The sequence below is a fragment of the Cherax quadricarinatus genome, unplaced genomic scaffold (genome assembly GCF_038502225.1).
Source record: "Cherax quadricarinatus isolate ZL_2023a unplaced genomic scaffold, ASM3850222v1 Contig4140, whole genome shotgun sequence".
Classification (NCBI taxonomy): Eukaryota; Metazoa; Arthropoda; class Malacostraca; order Decapoda; family Parastacidae; genus Cherax; species Cherax quadricarinatus.
In genome coordinates, this window is record NW_027199166.1 from 3,325 (window position 1) to 24,564 (window position 21,240).

At 42.0% G+C, this 21,240-nt stretch overlaps 1 long non-coding RNA gene across 1 annotated transcript; it reads right to left on the bottom strand.

Moving 5' to 3' along the window:
* Positions 1-312: 312 nt before the first annotated feature.
* Positions 313-19,081, bottom strand: LOC138852112 (uncharacterized). The gene is made up of 3 exons (XR_011391571.1): positions 19,019-19,081; positions 8,644-8,737; positions 313-479 (listed from the first exon to the last, which is right to left on the bottom strand). It is a non-coding gene; the product is annotated as an uncharacterized lncRNA (long non-coding RNA).
* Between the last annotated feature and the right edge of the window lie 2,159 nt (positions 19,082-21,240).

Genomic DNA, 21,240 nt, shown 5'->3' on the forward strand with positions numbered 1-21,240 from the left:
TATACTGTGCACACTCACCACCCAGACTCATTCTCCCATATCTAGGCCAAAATTTACCGCTCACGGTTTATCTAAGTGATCTGAAATCATGACACAGACCTACATGACAGACCCTGGCGTCACTGACAGTTCTATGTGACAGACAGCCGAAGGGTTAATTAGAAACATGGAAGAATATTCGAACTTCAAGACATTGTATATAAATCAGATATACACGAGAAAGAGTGAGATCCTTTATACACGTAATGTAACTCATTTTATTACCACAATCATATAAAAAACAGATATAGTATAGTAACAGATTTACAGTATGAGATGATGTTGGTAACTTACACCTTTGTTTGTTAATCTTATCACTAAGAACAAAAAGGTCATCATCTTCAACAATCTTTTTTTCTTCGTCACAATTACTTTCCTTGCCAACACTAAGGAATGGCTGCGATACCAATGATTTCAGACGAGTTCTCAGATCAGGTACACTGAAATGCAAACAATGCATGCTTGAATTTCACATAAAAACAAAATAAAAATACACCATATATGATTAGTTTTTATAATGACAAATTATGCTCATTTAATGTTCTACATATCTTGAAATCAAACAAATTCAATGAAAATTGTTTAACAATATTTATCAGATTTAAAATAAAAATGCTGAGCACTCATGGCATGCAGCACCACTGAGATTTTCTTCATAAATTGTTTTATGATCTGATTTGTTCTTTTACAAGATATTTAATGCAATGGCATTTTTTTTTTTAACACATCGACTGTTTCCCACCAAGGTAGGGTGGCCCAAAAAAAAGAAAAACTTTCATCATTCACTCCATCACTGCCTTGCCAGAGGCATGCATACACTACAGTTATAAGACTGAAACATCAACACCCCTCCTTCAGAGTGCAAGCATTGTACTTCCCATCTCCAGGAATTAAGTCCAGCCTGCTGGTTTCCTTGAATCCCTTCATAACTGTTACCTTGCTCACACTCCAACAGCACATCAAGTGCTAAAAACCACTTGCATCAATTCACTTCTATCTAACACGCTCATGCATACTTGCTGGAAGTCCAAGCCCCTCATACACAAAAACCTCCTTTACCCCCTCCCCCCAGCCTTTCTTAGGCCAACCCCAACCCATCAAAGGAACCATCCACCCCAGATTTATATACCCTCCTAGTTATCCTATATTTCTCCATCCTATTACTGAACTGTATTGTACTGTACTTTATTGTAATTCCATAAATTAGTTCAATTAACCCCCTTGAAGGGAATAAATATGATTAAGGGTAAAATTAAATGACTAACTGAAAAATCTGTAATAACTGCTAGTGTATTTCTGGAAACACCTTCCTTTACAACTACATAAACAGATTAAATACCGTATACAGACATGTAAAGGTTAGCCCTGTTACAAAGTATGAAAATTGCAATACTGTATGTGTTAAAGTACAGTACAGTACAGTAGTTGACATTTGATAAATTTCAATACTAATAAGTATGTTGAATGTTTGCATATGGTAAGTTGTTTAATGTAATCCACTGAGTAAATTACTGAATGTGTTTAATATTTGTCCATGACAAGTGTAATTATAAACAAACATGACAAGTGTAATTATAAACAAACATGACAAGTGTAATTATAAACAAACATGACAAGTGTAATTATAAACAAACATGACAAGTGTAATTATAAACAAACATGACAAGTGTAATTATAAACAAACATGACAAGTGTAATTATAAACAAACATGACAAGTGTAATTATAAACAAACATGACAAGTGTAATTATAAACAAACATGACAAGTGTGATACACAAATAACCCGCACATAAAAGAGAGAAGCTTACGACGACGTTTCGGTACGACTTGGAACATTGACAAAGTCACACTAACAGAGGTGGAGCAGGACGGCTATATATAGGCAGGAAGAGGTAGTGGTGGTAGTAGTAGTAGTAGTAGTAGTAGTAGTAGTAGTAGTAGTAGTAGTAGTAGTAGTAGTAGTAGTAGTAGTAGTAGTAGTAGTAGTAGTAGTAGTAGTAGTAGTAGTAGTAGTAGTACTAGTAGTAGTAGTAGTAGTAGTAGTAGTAGTAGTAGTAGTAGTAGTAGTAGTAGTAGTAGTAGTAGTAGTAGTAGTAGTAGTAGTAGTAGTAGTAGTAGTAGTAGTAGTAGTAGTAGTAGTAGTAGTAGTAGTAGTAGTAGTAGTAGTAGTAGTAGTAGTACAAGAATTGTATATAATACCGACAAGATGAAATTAAGACACATGCACAACACCCGGGCATCCCCATCGTAGACGTTTCGCCATCCAGCCAGCCACTGGATGGCGAAACGTCCACAACAAAGACAACCAGACGCCGCACATGTGTCTTAATTTCATCAGTAGTTGTAGTAGTAGTAGAAGAAGAAGAGGTAGTAGTAGTGGTAGTGGTAGAAGTGGGAAATAAGGAAGACGAGCCAGTCAAATACAAAGGAAGGGGAGCACTGCAAGAGAGCTAGATGCCCACAGAGGGAGAGCAAGCGCACAGAGGTGCGTGAAAGGGGAAGTGGTGAAATAAATGAAGAAGGAACAGAAACACGAGACAGGAGAGAGAAAGACAACCCAGAGGAGAAAAGGAAAGAGGAAAGGGGAAGAGAAGAAGAAGAAAAAGAAAAAGAAAAAATGAGGATTCAGGTTAAGTCACGGGTGTTCTGAAGTTTGGAGCATTTTACAATGTAGTGGGAGAGGAAGGCATCTACAGAGACGAAGCCAGGGCTAAGGTTCATACAAGGAAAGTTGTGTATTAGAGAGGATTCAACTAGACGGCGACTGTTCGAGTTGGAAGTAGGGAAGACAGTTTTAGCAGAAGACCAGTCAATAGGATGGCTATGATCTCTGACGTGACAGAAAAGAGCATTGTTAGTGTCGGCAAGCCTAACACTATTTTTGTGCTCCCTAAGTCTGTCAGAAAGAGATCGACCAGTTTCTCCGAAGTATTGAAGAGGACAGGAGGAGCAAGAAATAGAGTAGACACCAGGAACATCTGTAGAGGGAGGAGAGGTATGAACGAGATTAGTGCGAAGAGTGTTAGTCTGGCGGAAGGTAAGCTTGATGTCTAAGGGACGGAGAGAATTGTTGAGATTAGAAAGACCGGAAATGTAGGGAAGGCAGAGGATAGAAGAGTTCTCATGAGTAGAGAGTTTGGGAGAGAAGAAATTGCGTTTAGCACGTGAGAGGGCAGAGTCTATGAAATGGGAAGGGTAGCCAAGACGGGAGAACGAATTATGAAGAGTGGAAATTTCTGCTGGAAGGAACTGAGGATCACAGATGCGGAGGGCACGGAGAAAGAGGGAGATAAGAACACTTTTCTTGACAGGGGAAGCATGATAGGAAAAGTAGTGAATGTACATGCCACTGTGCATAGGTTTACGGTAAACGGAAAAGGAAAAACCTGTATCTGAGCGGTGGACATGGACATCAAGGAAAGGAAGCAAGGAATTAGATTCCCATTCAGCTTTAAACTTAATGGAAGGGGCAAGATTATTAAGAGCTTCAAGAAAAGGTTGGAAGAGACTGGAGTCATGAGGCCACAGAGCAAAGATGTCATCCACATAGCGGAGCCAGAGTGAAGGTTGCACATCGAGGGTAGGAAGAAGAACAGTCTCGAAGTATTCCATGTAAAGATTAGCAAGGACAGGAGAGAGAGGAGAGCCCATAGCGACACCGAAGGTTTGAGAATAATATTTCCCTTGGAAGGAAAAGGAGTTAGAGTCCACACAGAGGCGGATCAGATCAAGAAAGACATCAGTGGGGATAGGGAGATGAAGAAACCCTTCATGGGCCTTCTCTCTAAGGAAATCAAGGACATCATCAAGAGGGACATTGGTGAAGAGGGACTCAACGTCAAGACTAAGCATCTTACAGGTTGGGAGAGAGCGAACCCGTTCAATGAAGTCTTGAGAGTGACGGAGGTGGGCAGGAGAAAAAGTACCAAGAAAGGGAGTGAGGGATTTGGCCAGCCTTCCTCTCCCACTACATTGTTAAATGCTCCAAACTTCAGAACACCCGTGACTTAACCTGAATCCTCATTTTTTCTTTTTCTTTTTCTTCTTCTTCCTCTTCCTCTTTCCTCTTTCCTTTTCTCCTCTGGGTTGTCTTTCTCTCTCCTGTCTCGTGTTTCTGTTCCTTCTTCATTTATTTCACCACTTCCCCTTTCACGCACCTCTGTGCGCTTGCTCTCCCTCTGTGGGCATCTAGCTCTCTTGCAGTGCTCCCCTTCCTTTGTATTTGACTGGCTCGTCTTCCTTATTTCCCACTTCTACCACTACCACTACTACTACCTCTTCTTCTTCTACTACTACTACAACTACTGATGAAATTAAGACACATGTGCGGCGTCTGGTTGTCTTTGTTGTGGACGTTTCGCCATCCAGTGACTGGCTGGATGGCGAAACGTCTAGATTGGGGATGCCCGGGTGTTGTGCATGTGTCTTAATTTCATCTTGTCGGTATTATATACAATTCTTATACTACTACTACTTCTTTTGTTCCCAAGTGATAGCTCTAACAGCGATGAAAATGTCAGTGACAGTGAATTCCAGGGTTTTGAAGTGAGTGTTACCGGAAAAAGTGCCCAGGATAACGTAATTAGTGATGAAAACCCAGATGACCCACAACCTTCCACCTCTGGTGCTGGGCCGGCTTGTTCACGTTCACATTCGCCTGTACCAGGACGAAAGAAGAAACTATTTGGTCGTGTACAACACCCAGATGTTAGCAGTGAATGTGAGTGATAGTGATAGTGATTTCAAGGTCATTGAAAGCAGTTCTAGTGACAGTGAGGGTGAATATTCCCCAGTGAAGTGGCAGTATGTACGACATAGCATGCGGTCTGGTAGTGTTTCATATGTTGTTCCAAGGGGAAGGAGAAACTCTGGGAGCACATCCCGTGGCCCTACACCACGACCTGACAGTGAAGATGACAATATTGTTACGATGGGTATGAATGATGTGAGTGAGGGAGCAGGCAGTGGTGGTGATAGTGATGGTGGCACAGCCCATGTGGCACCATCAGCGGGCCACGCTACAACCCACGCTGCTGACTCTGCACAACAACCAGCCTCACCCGACCCCACACTCCCACAACCTGCACAACCACAACCACGGTACAATATCCAGAACCCACCAGCAGACTGCATCTGGGATTGGCAGGACGGTGACGAGTTTGTTCCCAGTCCCCATGACTTTGATGAAACACAAAGTGGAATAAAGCCATCATGTCCACTTGGGAACAATGCTAGTGAACTGGACTGCTTTGAGTTATTCTTCGATGAACCCCTGATGGACATCATTGTCAGGGAAACAAACACATACTATGATTACACCATGGCAAATACAATTCTCTCACCAAAATCATGGCTACACAAGTGGAAGGAGACAACTGTGGCAGAGATGTACCTGTTTTTTGCCACAATAATGCTTATGCCACATGTGTATAAGCACACTGTCACCACATACTGGGCAACAGAACGCCTGATTTCAACTCCAGGTTTTAGTGACATTATAGGTGTCAATCGTTTCCTGATACTGTTACGTATGTTACAATTTTCAGGCAAAACCAGGCCTGACAGAACCGACAGGTTATATAAGATCAGAAATGTGTTTATGTACCTGAAACAAAAGTGCTGCATGTATTTTTATCCCTTCAGGAAGCTTGTTATTGATGAGTCCCTGATTTTATTCGAAGGAAGACTCTCAATTCAAGCAATATATACCAAGCAAGAGGAAATGCTTTGGTATAAAGCTATTTGTACTGTGTGATTGCAGAAGTGGTCTAGTTTTGGATATCATTGTGTACACTGGCAGTAATATTTTGAGAGATACCATGAAGTTATTGGGTATCTCTGGTGATGTGGTTCGAACAATGATGGAACCATATCTTGGCAAGGGGCATATGTTATTTACTGATAACTGGTACACAAGCCCCTTACTCAGTGATTTCTTGCGAGTGAACTTGACAGACGTGTGGGGCACAGTGCGTTTTTTTTTTATTATCACACTGGCCGATTCCCACCAAGGCAGGGTGGCCCGAAAAAGAAAAACTTTCACCATCATTCACTCCATCACTGTCTTGCCAGAAGGGTGCTTTACACTACAGTTTTTAAACTGCAACATTAACACCCCTCCTTCAGAGTGCAGGCACTGTACTTCCCATCTCCAGGACTCAAGTCCGGCCTGCCGGTTTCCCTGAACCCCTTCATAAATGTTACTTTGCTCACACTCCAACAGCACGTCAAGTATTAAAAACCATTTGTCTCCATTCACTCCTATCAAACACGCTCACGCATGCCTGCTGGAAGTCCAAGCCCCTCGCACACAAAACCTCCTTTACCCCCTCCCTCCAACCTTTCCTAGGCCGACCCCTACCCCGCCTTCCTTCCACTACAGACTGATACACTCTTGAAGTCACTCTGTTTCGCTCCATTCTCTCTACATGTCCGAACCACCTCAACAACCCTTCCTCAGCCCTCTGGACAACAGTTTTGGTAATCCTGCACCTCCTCCTAACTTCCAAACTACGAATTCTCTGCATTATATTCACACCACACATTGCCCTCAGACATGACATCTCCACTGCCTCCAGCCTTCTCCTCGCTGCAACATTCATCACCCATGCTTCACACCCATATAAGAGCGTTGGTAAAACTATACTCTCATACATTCCCCTCTTTGCCTCCAAGGACAAAGTTCTTTGTCTCCACAGACTCCTAAGTGCACCACTCACCCTTTTCCCCTCATCAATTCTATGATTCACCTCATCTTTCATAGACCCATCCGCTGACACGTCCACTCCCAAATATCTGAATACATTCACCTCCTCCATACTCTCTCCCTCCAATCTGATATCCAATCTTTCATCACCTAATCTTTTTGTTATCCTCATAACCTTACTCTTTCCTGTATTCACTTTTAATTTTCTTCTTTTGCACACCCTACCAAATTCATCCACCAATCTCTGCAACTTCTCTTCAGAATCTCCCAAGAGCACAGTGTCATCAGCAAAGAGCAACTGTGACAACTCCCACTTTATGTGTGATTCTTTATCTTTTAACTCCACGCCTCTTGCCAAGACCCTCGCATTTACTTCTCTTACAACCCCATCTATAAATATATTAAACAACCACGGTGACATCACACATCCTTGTCTAAGGCCTACTTTTACTGGGAAATAATTTCCCTCTTTCCTACATACTCTAACTTGAGCCTCACTATCCTCGTAAAAACTCTTCACTGCTTTCAGTAACCTACCTCCTACACCATACACTTGCAACATCTGCCACATTGCCCCCCTATCCACCCTGTCATACGCCTTTTCCAAATCCATAAATGCCACAAAGACCTCTTTAGCCTTATCTAAATACTGTTCACTTATATGTTTCACTGTAAACACCTGGTCCACACACCCCCTACCTTTCCTAAAGCCTCCTTGTTCATCTGCTATCCTATTCTCCGTCTTACTCTTAATTCTTTCAATAATAACTCTACCATACACTTTACCAGGTATACTCAACAGACTTATCCCCCTATAATTTTTGCACTCTCTTTTGTCCCCTTTGCCTTTATACAAAGGAACTATGCATGCTCTCTGCCAATCCCTAGGTACCTTACCCTCTTCCATACATTTATTAAATAATTGCACCAACCACTCCAAAACTATATCCCCACCTGCTTTTAACATTTCTATCTTTATCCCATCAATCCCGGCTGCCTTACCCCCTTTCATTTTACCTACTGCCTCACGAACTTCCCCCACACTCACAACTGGCTCTTCCTCACTCCTACAAGATGTTATTCCTCCTTGCCCTATACACGAAATCACAGCTTCCCTATCTTCATCAACATTTAACAATTCCTCAAAATATTCCCTCCATCTTCCCAATACCTCTAACTCTCCATTTAATAACTCTCCTCTCCTATTTTTAACTGACAAATCCATTTGTTCTCTAGGCTTAAAGAAAAATATTGAAAAATGCAAGAAACCTTTGAATTAGAGTAAATAAAAGAATACCGGGTGGGCGGCAGTCGCCGCTGTTGCCGCACGCACGTCACTTTCTGCAAACTTTGCGGCTCTATATCTCGGTAAGTACTGATGGCAAAAAAAATTTTTAGGCTTAAAACACTCAGAAAAATATTCCTAACATTTTCATGAGAAAAAATAATTTTTTTTTTTTCGAATATTTGGCGACATAGAATGACAGTTTCAGAAAGGGGCCTGCGACAGTCAAAGGGTTAATGGCTTGAGTAGCCTTAAGTACAAGAGGAAAGAAATGAACTAAATTGTTAAATGAATAAATCGCTAATATATAAAACACAATTATCAAACACTATTAACATAAGTAATGGAGCAGTGATACTCAATCTTCAACTGTTACTACTGTACAAAAAAAAATTGCATGTTATTTTATGCCATCGAAAATTATTATCAATTATAAATGAGATGGAAAAATTGAGAAAGTCAAAAGAGATATCAGGTTCGAGAGATCTGACTTTTCTCCTGATTTTCAGTGTGCTGCTCCTCACTTGTGACATGACAGGCATTCAAAATTAATAAAAACACTGCTGTATTGTTAGCTTGCTATGAAATAACATTACTACAGTATAAACTAACCTGTCTTCTGAACCACTATCTGATGAAGAGAGTATGTGAATAGGAGCTGCCATATTACTATTTTTGACTTACACAGCAGCCATTAGCAGTACATCTGTAAAATAAAAAAAAAAAATGTACAGGATAACCTACTACATATAATATACAATACTACATGTCATATCAGGATCCGAAGCTCTACAACTACAGTCTGCATAATAGATGTAGGTACAGTGGAACCTCGGTTTTTGTTTGCCCTGGTTTTCGTTGAATTCGTTTTTCGACAGCTTTTTTCATCAAAATTTTGTCACAGTTCATCACCTCGGTTTTCGTCGGTCTGCTGTACCGAGTGTGTCCTCCTGCCCGCACCCACACGCGTTCTGAGTCAGTCTGGCTTTGTTTCTCATCAAGTGAGCATTACCCTGCACGTTCATCCGAAACATTTCGTAATAATCCATTGTTTTTTGTGCTTATTTATTGAGTACGACTGATAAATAAGCTACCATGGGGCCAAAGAAAGTTCTGAGTGCCAGCCCTTTAATAAAGAAGGCGAGAAACACATTAGAATTCAAGAAAGAACTCATAGCAAAGTAAGGGGTTGGATGTGAGTCGCCAGGATGTGGAAGAGTTGGTGGATGACCACAGGGAAGAGCAAACCAGTGAAGAGCTGCAACACCTTCAACTGGAACAGCAACAGATCACAGCTGAGAAAATTGCTTCAGAAGAGGAGGGAGAGAGAGGGCAGAACGTGCCTTCTTCAGTGATTAAGGACATGTGTGCAAAGTGGAGTGAGTTGCAAAGTTTTGTGGAGAAATATCACCCTAACATGTCTGCAACATGTTCAATGGCAATGCCCTGTCCCATTTAAGGCAAAAGAACCCAGAAACAGACCTCTCTAAACAGGGGCCCAGTGCCAGTAAAAGACAAAGGGAAGTAACCCCAGATGGGGACTTGATACCTGAAGTCCTTATGGAGGGGATTCCCCTTCCAACCAATAACCTCTCCTCCTCCCTCTCCCCTTCTTGCATCTTCCTTACACCAACAAGAGTCTTCAATGAAGGAAAAAGTGTATTAAATTTTCATTTATCCACTTCATTAGTCCTTTATATTTATTTCTCATTGTTTTCTGTATGTAAAACTATAGTTATTCTCTATAAAATGTATTTTTTGTTAATACTTTTGGGTGCCTGGAACAGATTAATTATATTTATATTATTTCTCACGGGAAATATTGCTCCAGTTTTCGCTGAATTCAGTTTTTGTCAGGCTTTCTGGAACAAATTAATGACGAAAAACAAGGTTCCACTGTATTAGGTATTACTGCTGTATTAATATTGTGCTACTGTAATAAATCATGGAACACTCTTAATACATAAATAGTATATATATATTAGAAATTGTTTCTTCCTAGCTCAAAATTTTAAAGATTCTTCTTCTTTCAACAAACCAGCCATATCCCACAGTGGCAGGGTGGCCCAAAAAGAGAAATGACAGTTTCTCTTCTAAACTTTAGTAGTGCATACAGGAGAAGGGGTTACTACCCCCTTGCTCCCAGCATGTTAGTCGCCTCTTATGACACGCATATGAACATGCTTGTACATGCATGTGTAGTGTGACCTAAGTGTAAGTAGAAGTAGCAAGATATAACTGAAATCTTGCATGTTTATGAGACAAAAAAGACACCAGCAATCCTACTATCACTTAAAACATTTTCAGGTTTCCGTTTTACACTCACTTTGCAGGACAGTAGTACCTCCCTGGGCGGTTGATGTCTACCAACCTACTGCCTAGGATTTTAAAGATTATATCATCAAAACTGTATCAACTGAAGCAAATGCACCCGCAGTTATTGATTCCAACAACTTTCTCACACTTGAAGTTAAGTTAATTAGTCTATAATTTTAGGCTAAGGAGCTATCTACCACTTTGTAAATGGGTATCAAATTTGACATTTTCCACTTGTCTGGTATGATACCTGTTTGTAGTGATCTGCTGAAGAGACTAACTAATGGTTTGCTAAGTAACATCCCTTGAGAATCCTTGAAAACAGCTCAACAGTGTGACTTGTTTGGCTTCAGTCTGTCTAGTTATCTGAGGACCATGTCACTAGTGTTCTTGATATTTTATAATTTATTTTAGTCCTGACCATTATAATTATTGCTTTCTAGGTTTTGTTTGTGTCCTCAGGGGTAAAAACTTTATTGATAAGGTAATTGCATGAGACATGAGATATTGAAACTTAGCCTTTCATTAGCCTCAAGATTACTTATCTGATTCCTAATCTGTCCAAAACAAATCAAACAGAAATAACAAAAAGGCACAATACCGTGACTGGAACGATACACAAATAACCCGCACATAGAAGAGAGGAGCTTACGACGACGTTTTGGTCCGACTTGGACCGAAACGTCGTCCTAAGCTCCTCTCTTCTATGTGCGGGTTATTTGTGTATCAAATCAAATAGGTTTTTCAGTCTAGTTCATTGTGACAAAAACTTTTAAGAAGTCCAAGGGTATTTCTAGGAAGTTGCTAGACAAATTTTCAAGAAAATTTCTAAGATACTATCAAAGATACGGTACTATGTTCCACAATCAGCTACAATCATCTACCCTTATCTCGCATATGGAATTTGTGCATGGGGTCAACAACATTAAATTACCTAAGGCCACTAATAACCCAGCAAAAGGCTGCAATCAGAATGATAACAAATTCCCACTCGCAACAGTATACTCCACCTTCATTCAAAAGTTTAAATTTGTTAACCATAAAGAACATCCACACTTATTCATGTGCCTACTACATACATAGATATTACAGCCCAGGAGTCCAAATGGCCTGTTATCCTGGGTGTAAAGGGAGCAAAATAAACACAGCAGAAATCTTTTGACTTATATTATCCTTCAATTTAGAACAGAAGTATGTACACTATATATACTGTGGAGTGCACTAATAGGTATTAGTGCACTCCACGGTAAGCAAGGCAGAATAGAAGCCACCAGAGAGCAGACCGTGCTTCAACCAGCTCTAGAATGGGAATGACAAGGGCAGACAGGTGAGTGGTAACCACAACACCTCTGCGATTGCCAAAACCATCTTCTCATTGGCTGGAACCTGGTTACTAGTTGAACGATGGGGCCCCATCATCAACTCTTAGCAACCTGGTTCGCTGATTGGGGGAGATAGCCTGTAAATGAGGGTGTGTACATGCGCCGAATAAAGGTTACGTACTCTTTGCATGCCACAATAGAACAATAAACACAAACATAAACCCTGTACTCAAACTTCTCCTCACCAACCTTAACAGGACACATGACCATAACACAAGACACAGATCTCTTTTTGATGTACCCCGTGTCCATATCACGCAGTTTACCTGGAGAGAGTTCCGGGGGTCAACGCCCCCGCGGCCCGGTCTGAGACCAGGCCTCCTGGTGGATCAGAGCCTGATCAACCAGGCTGTTGCTGCTGGCTGCACGCAAACCAACATACGAGCCACAGCCCGGCTGATCCGGAACTGACTTTAGGTGCTTGTCCAGTGCCAGCTTGAAGACTGCCAGGGGTCTGTTGGTAATCCCCCTTATGTGTGCTGGGAGGCAGTTGAACAGTCTCGGGCCCCTGACACTTATTGTATGGTCTCTTAACGTGCTAGTGACACCCCTGCTTTTCATTGGGGGGATGGTGCATCGTCTGCCAAGTCTTTTGCTTTCGTAGTGGGTGATTTTCGTGTGCAAGTTCGGTACTAGTCCCTCTAGGATTTTCCAGGTGTATATAATCATGTATCTCTCCCTCCTGCGTTCCAGGGAATACAGGTTTAGGAACCTCAAGCGCTCCCAATAATTGAGGTGTTTTATCTCCGTTATGCGCGCCGTGAAAGTTCTCTGTACATTTTCTAGGTCGGCAATTTCACCTGCCTTGAAAGGTGCTGTTAGTGTGCAGCAATATTCCAGCCTAGATAGAACAAGTGACCTGAAGAGTGTCATCATGGGCTTGGCCTCCCTAGTTTTGAAGGTTCTCATTATCCATCCTGTCATTTTTCTAGCAGATGCGATTGATACAATGTTATGGTCCTTGAAGGTGAGATCCTCCGACATGATCACTCCCAGGTCTTTGACGTTGGTGTTTCGCTCTATTTTGTGGCCAGAATTTGTTTTGTACTCTGATGAAGATTTAATTTCCTCATGTTTACCATATCTGAGTAATTGAAATTTCTCATCGTTGAACTTCATATTGTTTTCTGCAGCCCACTGAAAGATTTGGTTGATGTCTGCCTGGAGCTTTGCAGTGTCTGCAATGGAAGACACTGTCATGCAGATTCGGGTGTCATCTGCAAAGGAAGACACGGTGCTGTGGCTGACATCCTTGTCTATGTCGGATATAAGGATGAGGAACAAGATGGGAGCGAGTACTGTGCCTTGTGGAACAGAGCTTTTCACCGTAGCTGCCTCGGACTTTACTCTGTTGACGACTACTCTCTGTGTTCTGTTAGTGAGGAAATTATAGATCCATCGACCGACTTTTCCTGTTATTCCTTTAGCACGCATTTTGTGCGCTATTACGCCATGGTCACACTTGTCGAAGGCTTTTGCAAAGTCTGTATATATTACATCTGCATTCTTTTTGTCTTCTAGTGCATTTAGGACCTTGTCGTAGTGGTCCAATAGTTGAGACAGACAGGAGCGACCTGTTCTAAACCCATGTTGCCCTGGGTTGTGTAACTGATGGGTTTCTAGATGCGTGGTGATCTTGCTTCTTAGGACCCTTTCAAAGATTTTTATGATATGGGATGTTAGTGCTATTGGTCTGTAGTTCTTTGCTGTTGCTTTACTGCCCCCTTTGTGGAGTGGGGCTATGTCTGTTGTTTTTAGTAACTGTGGGACGACCCCCGTGTCCATGCTCCCTCTCCATAGGATGGAAAAGGCTCGTGATAGGGGCTTCTTGCAGTTCTTGATGAACACAGAGTTCCATGAGTCTGGCCCTGGGGCAGAGTGCATGGGCATGTCATTTATCGCCTGTTCGAAGTCATTTGGCGTCAGGATAACATCGGATAGGCTTGTGTTAATCAAATTTTGTGGCTCTCTCATAAAAAATTCATTTTGATCTTCGACTCTCAGTCTGGTTAGCGGCTTGCTAAAAACTGAGTCATATTGGGACTTGAGTAGCTCACTCATTTCCTTGTTGTCATCTGTGTAGGACCCATCTTGTTTAAGTAGGGGCCCAATACTGGACGTTGTTCTCGATTTTGATTTGGCATAGGAGAAGAAATACTTTGGGTTTCTTTCGATTTCATTTATGGCTTTTAGTTCTTCCCGCGATTCCTGACTCCTAAAGGATTCTTTTAGCTTAAGTTCGATGCTTGCTATTTCTCTGACCAGTGTCTCCCTACGCATTTCAGATATATTGACCTCTTTTAGCCGCTCTGTTATTCTTTTCCGTCGCCTGTAAAGGGAGCGCCTGTCTCTTTCTGTTTTACATCTACTCCTCCTTTTTCTTAGAGGAATAAGCCTTGTGCATACATCGAGTGCCACCGAGTTAATCTGTTCTAGGCATAAGTTGGGGTCTGTGTTGCTTAGTATATCTTCCCAGCTTATATCGGTTAGGACTTGGTTTACTTGGTCCCACTTTATGTTTTTGTTATTGAAGTTGAATTTGGTGAATGCTCCCTCGTGACTAATCTCATTATGTCGGTCTGGGGCTCCGCGCATACATGACTGAACCTCAATTATGTTGTGATCTGAGTATATTGTTTTTGATATGGTGATATTTCTTATCAGATCATCATTGTTAGTGAAGATGAGGTCTAGTGTATTCTCCAGTCTAGTAGGCTCTATTATTTGCTGGTTTAAATTGAATTTTGTGCAGAGATTTAAAAGCTCGCGTGAGTGTGAGTTTTCATCAGAGCTGCCTCCTGGTGTTATTACTGCAACAATATTATTTGCTATATTCCTCCATTTTAGGTGCCTTAAGTTGAAATCCCCCAGGAGCAAGATGTTGGGTGCAGGAGCTGGAAGGTTTTCCAGACAGTGGTCAATTTTTAACAGCTGTTCCTGGAATTGCTGGGATGTTGCATCCGGAGGCTTGTAGACTATCACAATGACTAGGTTTTGGTTCTCGACCTTTACTGCTAAAACTTCCACTACATCATTTGAGGCATTTAGCAGTTCTGTGCAAACAAGTGACTCTGCAATGTACAGGCCAACCCCCCCCTTTTGCCTGTTCACTCTGTCACATCTGTATAGGTTGTAACCTGGGATCCATATTTCGTTGTCCAAGTGATCCTTTATGTGGGTCTCAGTGAAAGCCGCGAACATTGCCTTTGCCTCTGCAAGCAGTCCACGGATGAAAGGTATTTTGTTGTTTGTTGCTGGCTTTAGACCCTGTATATTTGCAAAGAAGAATGTTATCGGACTGGTGGTATTGTTGGTACTGGGGGGGGATTTTTTTTCCGGCATTAGTATCTGTATCTGTTGGTTTGGAGTGGAGGCCATCGACTGTGGTTCCACTCCAGGAATGACTGGATTTGGTGTACGATTTCTGCCATTTCCTGCCAGTTTTTTTTCCTTCCTGGCACTAAAAAACCTCTCCCTCTTGAGTGGCTGTGGCTACCCAGGTTTTCCCATGGCCTGGATGTTTTGTATCTTTTTGTCCCCTTTAGATGGTATGCCTGGCAATTTAAGTTATAGCACAGTCTTTCCTGTACTGAAGAGGTACACAGTTCAGGGTGAAAAAGCTTATTCCCTGTTGGTGCATGTTTCCCTGTCTTACTTCTATCCTCCCTAGCACCAACAATGGAGCTCCCACCATTTGTTTTTGGTAATATATCCTCACTATTGCTAGTGGAGTCCTCTTGTTTGCTATTTCCTGCGGTATTTCTAGTTTGCAATATTGGTTTTATCTTATCTTTGACTACACTTGTTTCCCTACTATGGCTCCTGTCCCCTATGAGGTCATTTATATGTATTCCTTCCTGCGTATAATTCCCGACTACCTGGACAAAATCTCCAGCTTCACCATTACTGTCTCCCAGGACAGCATCTCCAGCTTCCCCATTACGTCTCCCAGGACAGCATCTCCAGCTTCACCATTACTGTCTCCCAGGACAGCACCTCCAGCTTCACCATTACTGTCTCCCAGGACAGCACCTCCAGCTTCCCCTAAATTAATTATACATAGTTGTTTTATCTAACTAAAACCTGTAGCCATATTTCAGTCACTGCTACAATATTAGTATATTCATTGGGAAGCACTAAACATGTAGGGGTAAAACAACCCTTGGGAAATTGTAAATAATCATCTCTGATCTCAGGTACAAGCAAATAGCTAAATCCCTTGGATCAAGATCCCTACACCAATATCAAACCACCTCCCTTGAAAATTTTTAACTTGTTTAGCAGACAGAATATTGGCTTCCAGCTCCTGGATAAATTACTGGTGTCTACAAAATCTAAACTACCACCACAGAATAGTTGTAGAATGCTTATTATGAGAATCAAGGAAAGCATTAAACCTATATGAGTCATTAACTGCTCGTGATCCAATTCCTTGGATCACAAGCCCCTAACCAGACACTTTCCTTAAGATAAGATGGTAAGATTTGTATTGATTTTCAACCCAGGGGAAAGTTAGCCACAAAGGATAACTTAATAAAACTGTGTCATCGACGACTGTCTCTTATTTTCATTGTCGTCCTTTAATCTTGTCCTCCAGGATGTGATCCACATCAGTCAACTAACATCCGGGTACCTACTTACTACTAGGTGAGCAGTGACACCAGGTGTAAGGTTACTAACACCCAGGTATCTACTTACTGTTAGGTGAACAGTGACTATCTACTTACTGCTAAGTGAAGAGGGACACCAGGTGTAAGGTGACTAACACCCAAGTACCTACTTACTGCTAAGTGAAGAGGGACACCAGGTGTAAGGTGACTAACACCCAAGTACCTACTTACTGCTAAGTGAAGAGGGACACCAGGTGTAAGGTGACTAACATCCAAGTACCTACTTACTGCTAAGTGAAAAGGGACACCAGGTATAAGGTGACTAACACCCAAGTACCTACTTACTGCTAAGTGAAGAGGGACACCAGGTGTAAGGTGACTAACACCCAAGTACCTACTTACTGCTAAGTGAAGAGGGACACCAGGTGTAAGGTTACTAACACCCAGGTATCTACTTACTGCTAGGTGAACAGGGACACCAGGTGTAAGGTTACTAACACCCAGGTACCTACTTACTGTTAGGTGAACAGTGACACCAGGTGTAAGGTTACTAACATCCAGATATCTACTTACTGCTAGGTGAACAGGGACACCAGGTGTAAGGAAACATGACCAGGTGTCCTGTAGCTCAAGCGCTAGCGCTCTCAGCTCACACACTGAGGTCCGGAGTTCTAATCTCCAGTACAACTGGAAAACATCAGGGACGTGTTTCCATAAGACACCTGCTGTCCCTGTTCACCCATCAGTAATAATGGGTACCTGGGTGTTAGTGGACTGGTGTGGGTCGCATCCTGGGACTAAACTGACCTAATTTGCCCGAAATGCTCAGTATAACAAGCAGCTTTCTATATAGTAGTATGTCATTGATGTCAGCTAGGACTGTATACCTTGTACATGTACTTGTAGTAAATAAACATATTATTATTATTATTATTATTATTATTATTATTATTATTATAATGTTTCCAGCCATGCCGGTAACTGAACCACGGACTCTCAGTGTGTGAGGCGACAGCGTTGCCACCGCAAACCCACTGTAACACATGTTTAATAAAGTTTATTTTCCATAATATTACATAGAATTACATAACATTACATGGCTCTGGTGGCCTGGTGGCTAACGCTCTCGCTTCACACGGCGAGGGTCTGGGTTTGATTCCCAGCCAGAGTAGAAACATTGGGCGTGTTTCTTTCCACCTGTTGTCTATGTTCCCCATCAGTAAAATGGGTACCTGGGTGTCAGTCGACTGGTGTAGGTCGCATCCTGGGACTAAACTGGCCTAATTCGCCCGAAATGCTCAGCATAATAAGCGGCTTTCTATATAGTAGTATGTCATTGATGTCAGCTAGGAAGGTATGCCTTGTACATGCACTTGTAGTAAATAAAGATACGGAGCAATGCAGACACTGCAAGGCTCCAGGCGGACATCAACCAAATCTTTCAGTGGGCTGCAGAAAACAATATGAAGTTCAACGATGAGAAATTTCAATTACTCAGATATGGTAAACACGAGGAAATTAAATCTTCATCAGAGTACAAAACAAATTCTGGCCACAAAATAGAGCGAAACACCAACGTCAAAGACCTGGGAGTGATTATGTCGGAGGATCTCACCTTCAAGGACCATAACATTGTATCAATCACATCTGCTAGAAAAATGACAGGATGGATAATGAGAACCTTCAAAACTAGGGAGGCCAAGCCCATGATGACACTCTTCAGGTCACTTGTTCTATCTAGGCTGGAATATTGCTGCACACTAACAGCACCTTTCAAGGCAGGTGAAATTGCTGACCTAGAAAATGTACAGAGAACCTTCACGGCACGCATAACGGAGATAAAACACCTCAATTACTGGGAGCGCTTGAGGTTCCTAAACCTGTATTCCCTGGAACGCAGGCGGGAGAGATACATGATTATATACACCTGGAAAATCCTAGAGGGACTAGTACCGAACTTGCACACGAAAATCACTCACTACGAAAGCAAAAGACTTGGCAGACGATGCAACATCCCCCCAATGAAAAGCAGGGGTGTCACTAGCACGTTAAGAGACCATACAATAAGTGTCAGGGGCCCGAGACTGTTCAACTGCCTCCCAGCATACATAAGGGGGATTACCAACAGACCCCTGGCAGTCTTCAAGCTGGCACTGGACAAGCACCTAAAGTCAGTTCCTGATCAGCCGGGCTGTGGCTCGTACGTTGGTTTGCGTGCAGCCAGTAGTAACAGCCTGGTTGATCAGGCTCTGATCCACCAGGAGGCCTGGTCACAGACCGGGCCGCGGGGGCGTTGACCCCCGGAACTCTCTCCAGGTAAACTCCAGGTATAATACATGGAAAACTGCATATTTATGCAATGCATCTCGAACAGACTTAATACTAAACAAATATTAAACTGATCCTCTATATACAATGTTCATGTAAATAACTCAGTTCACTTTATATCTATTGTATATCTGTTTACTGTAACCGATTTTTATAGTTCCATTACTTAGCTGTTTTTAGTTTTAAAGTTACAATCACATTTAGTTTCTACTGAAATTTACTGCCCGGCTTTAAATAATAAGATATTACAAGGAACACAATGAGTTATCCTAGGTAAGTTACACATCTTAATATGTATGATAATTCTATTTATATGAACCTGTACTTGAATAAACTTAATATCAAACTGACCGCTGTTGTTGTTGTTGCTGTTGGGGTTTATAGGGCCACTGACACCATACACCGTATCGAGTCCTACCTTCCAGCGCTCGGAAATGGAACCTCGACCAATACAACACAATTTTTATTTCTTTGCAAGTTTACATTGAGATTTTGTAATTACAGTAATGAGTTGCAGTGCAAAGAGAACCACTATCATGCCATGGCATTATGGGCAGACACACCTCACATGCATAGGCGAGTTTGCTGCGAACCATAGCTGTATAAAATCTAAAGAGGAGGTCTCGATCTGCTCCCCACTTAGTGCCAGAGATCCGGCGAATAAGCGCAGTGCAGTGAGCACATGAGAAGTGGAGGGCCATTATGTGTTTCCTCCATGTCAAGAGTGGGGCACCTAAGGTGACACCCAACCATCGATGAGAATAGACCAACGGGAATGGTGCTTGACCAATGAAACAGATGGAAGAGTAGAGATGCGTCATCTAGTAAAGCATAAGAGCCGGGGCCTGGCGATAGTAACCTACAAACCCCAGGTGGCAGCCCATGGTGGTATGCATTGTAGAGCATACTGAAGTTTTTCCTGTGGAGCCAACAAGGTAATGGCTCTGTACATAAAATAATGAACCCTAACTAGTCATAAGCTTGCCTATGATACTCCAATATAGACACTATGTATTGTGCCAAAACAAAAGCATTCACATTGCTAAACTTACAAACTATAATGTAGTCACTTAGCCTTAATACCATAATCTGTAATAATTTAAAGTTTAGAATTAATCTAAGTCTGCCCGAAATGCCTAGCCATGCTAGGTGTCCTAGTGCCCCCCCTATGTAATTAGTATTTTAAAACATGTAAACCACACAATATCCAAAATCTGTAAACTCCGCATTGTAATCCTTATAGAGAATAAACTTGATTGATTGATAATGGCCACGTCATCCACGTACACCAGGGTGTGCACGCCCTGTATGAGAGATCCGACATTAATGCAGGCCCGGTGGTCTGGTGGCTAAAGCTCCCGCTTCACACACGGAGGGCCCGGGTTCGATTCCCGGCGGGTGGAAACATTTCGACACGTTTCCTTACACCTGTTGTCCTGTTCACCTAGCAGCAAATAGGTACCTGGGTGTTAGTCGACTGGTGTGGGTCGCATCCTGGGGGACAAGATTAAGGACCCCAATGGAAATAAGTTAGACAGCCCTCGATGACGCACTGACTTTTTTGGGTTATCCTGGGTGGCTAACCCTCCGGGGTTAAAATCCGAACGAAATCTTATCTTAACTGATTCCTGGGGCACTTCCCGGTATATAGGACGGGGTGAGGACATCGTGCCACCTACTGCAACCCGGAAGGTCCTCCCTTGAAAAAAGTTGCACGTCTGATCAGGGCGGGATTAAGAAGTCTCCGGGCCCTAGGCTATTCAGATTGGCGGGGCCCCTTTGAGTTACGGGTAAGCGAAGCGACCCCTTCCACCTTGGGGGTGGGGGGGGTCGATGTGAGCCTGTTTAAGGTCTAATTAAATACATTCTGGCTATTTAGATTAAATTTAATAGGGAAAGTACATCAAGACAACCAAAACCATTTACCAACAGCCATTATAACTATCTTGTTAAATCATGCATTTTAAAGAGAATAAACTCAAGACAGCATAGTATTACTAGATTAGGCTATTAAAGTAGTGACATCATGTACCTATTATATTCAGCATAACCACTACAGCACTATTATTCCCTTTATAAATCACTGACCATTATTGTTATCATTGCATCATGCATAAGACTATCAAATCATATAAACTCAAGAAAGTAAAGAATTGTTTATATTCACAGGCACTTCTTAAATAAACTTTTTTCTGGATTTCATATTGGCAAAATCATCAATTATATTCTGAAAATCAATATTTCTTGTTAGATCAGACTCAATGGTCAACAAGGCTAGGTTACACAATTTGTCTTGGCTCATTGTTGAACGGAGCTGGTTTTTCACTCTTTTCAAAACAGAAAATGAACGTTCTCCTTCACAGTTAGTAGCTGGAAGTGTTAGGTAAAGGCGATACACTATGTCAACATTAGGGAAGGTTTCTGAGATACCTGCATTTCTTAAATGTTTCAAAGCAGCTGAGGGCGCACATTTTTCAGGTGGAGCTTTAATCTGATTCATATACCCAGAAAAATGAACTATTTCTTCAACAAATGTGTCCTGAACATCTGCTGAAAGGTGTTGTTGCAACTTT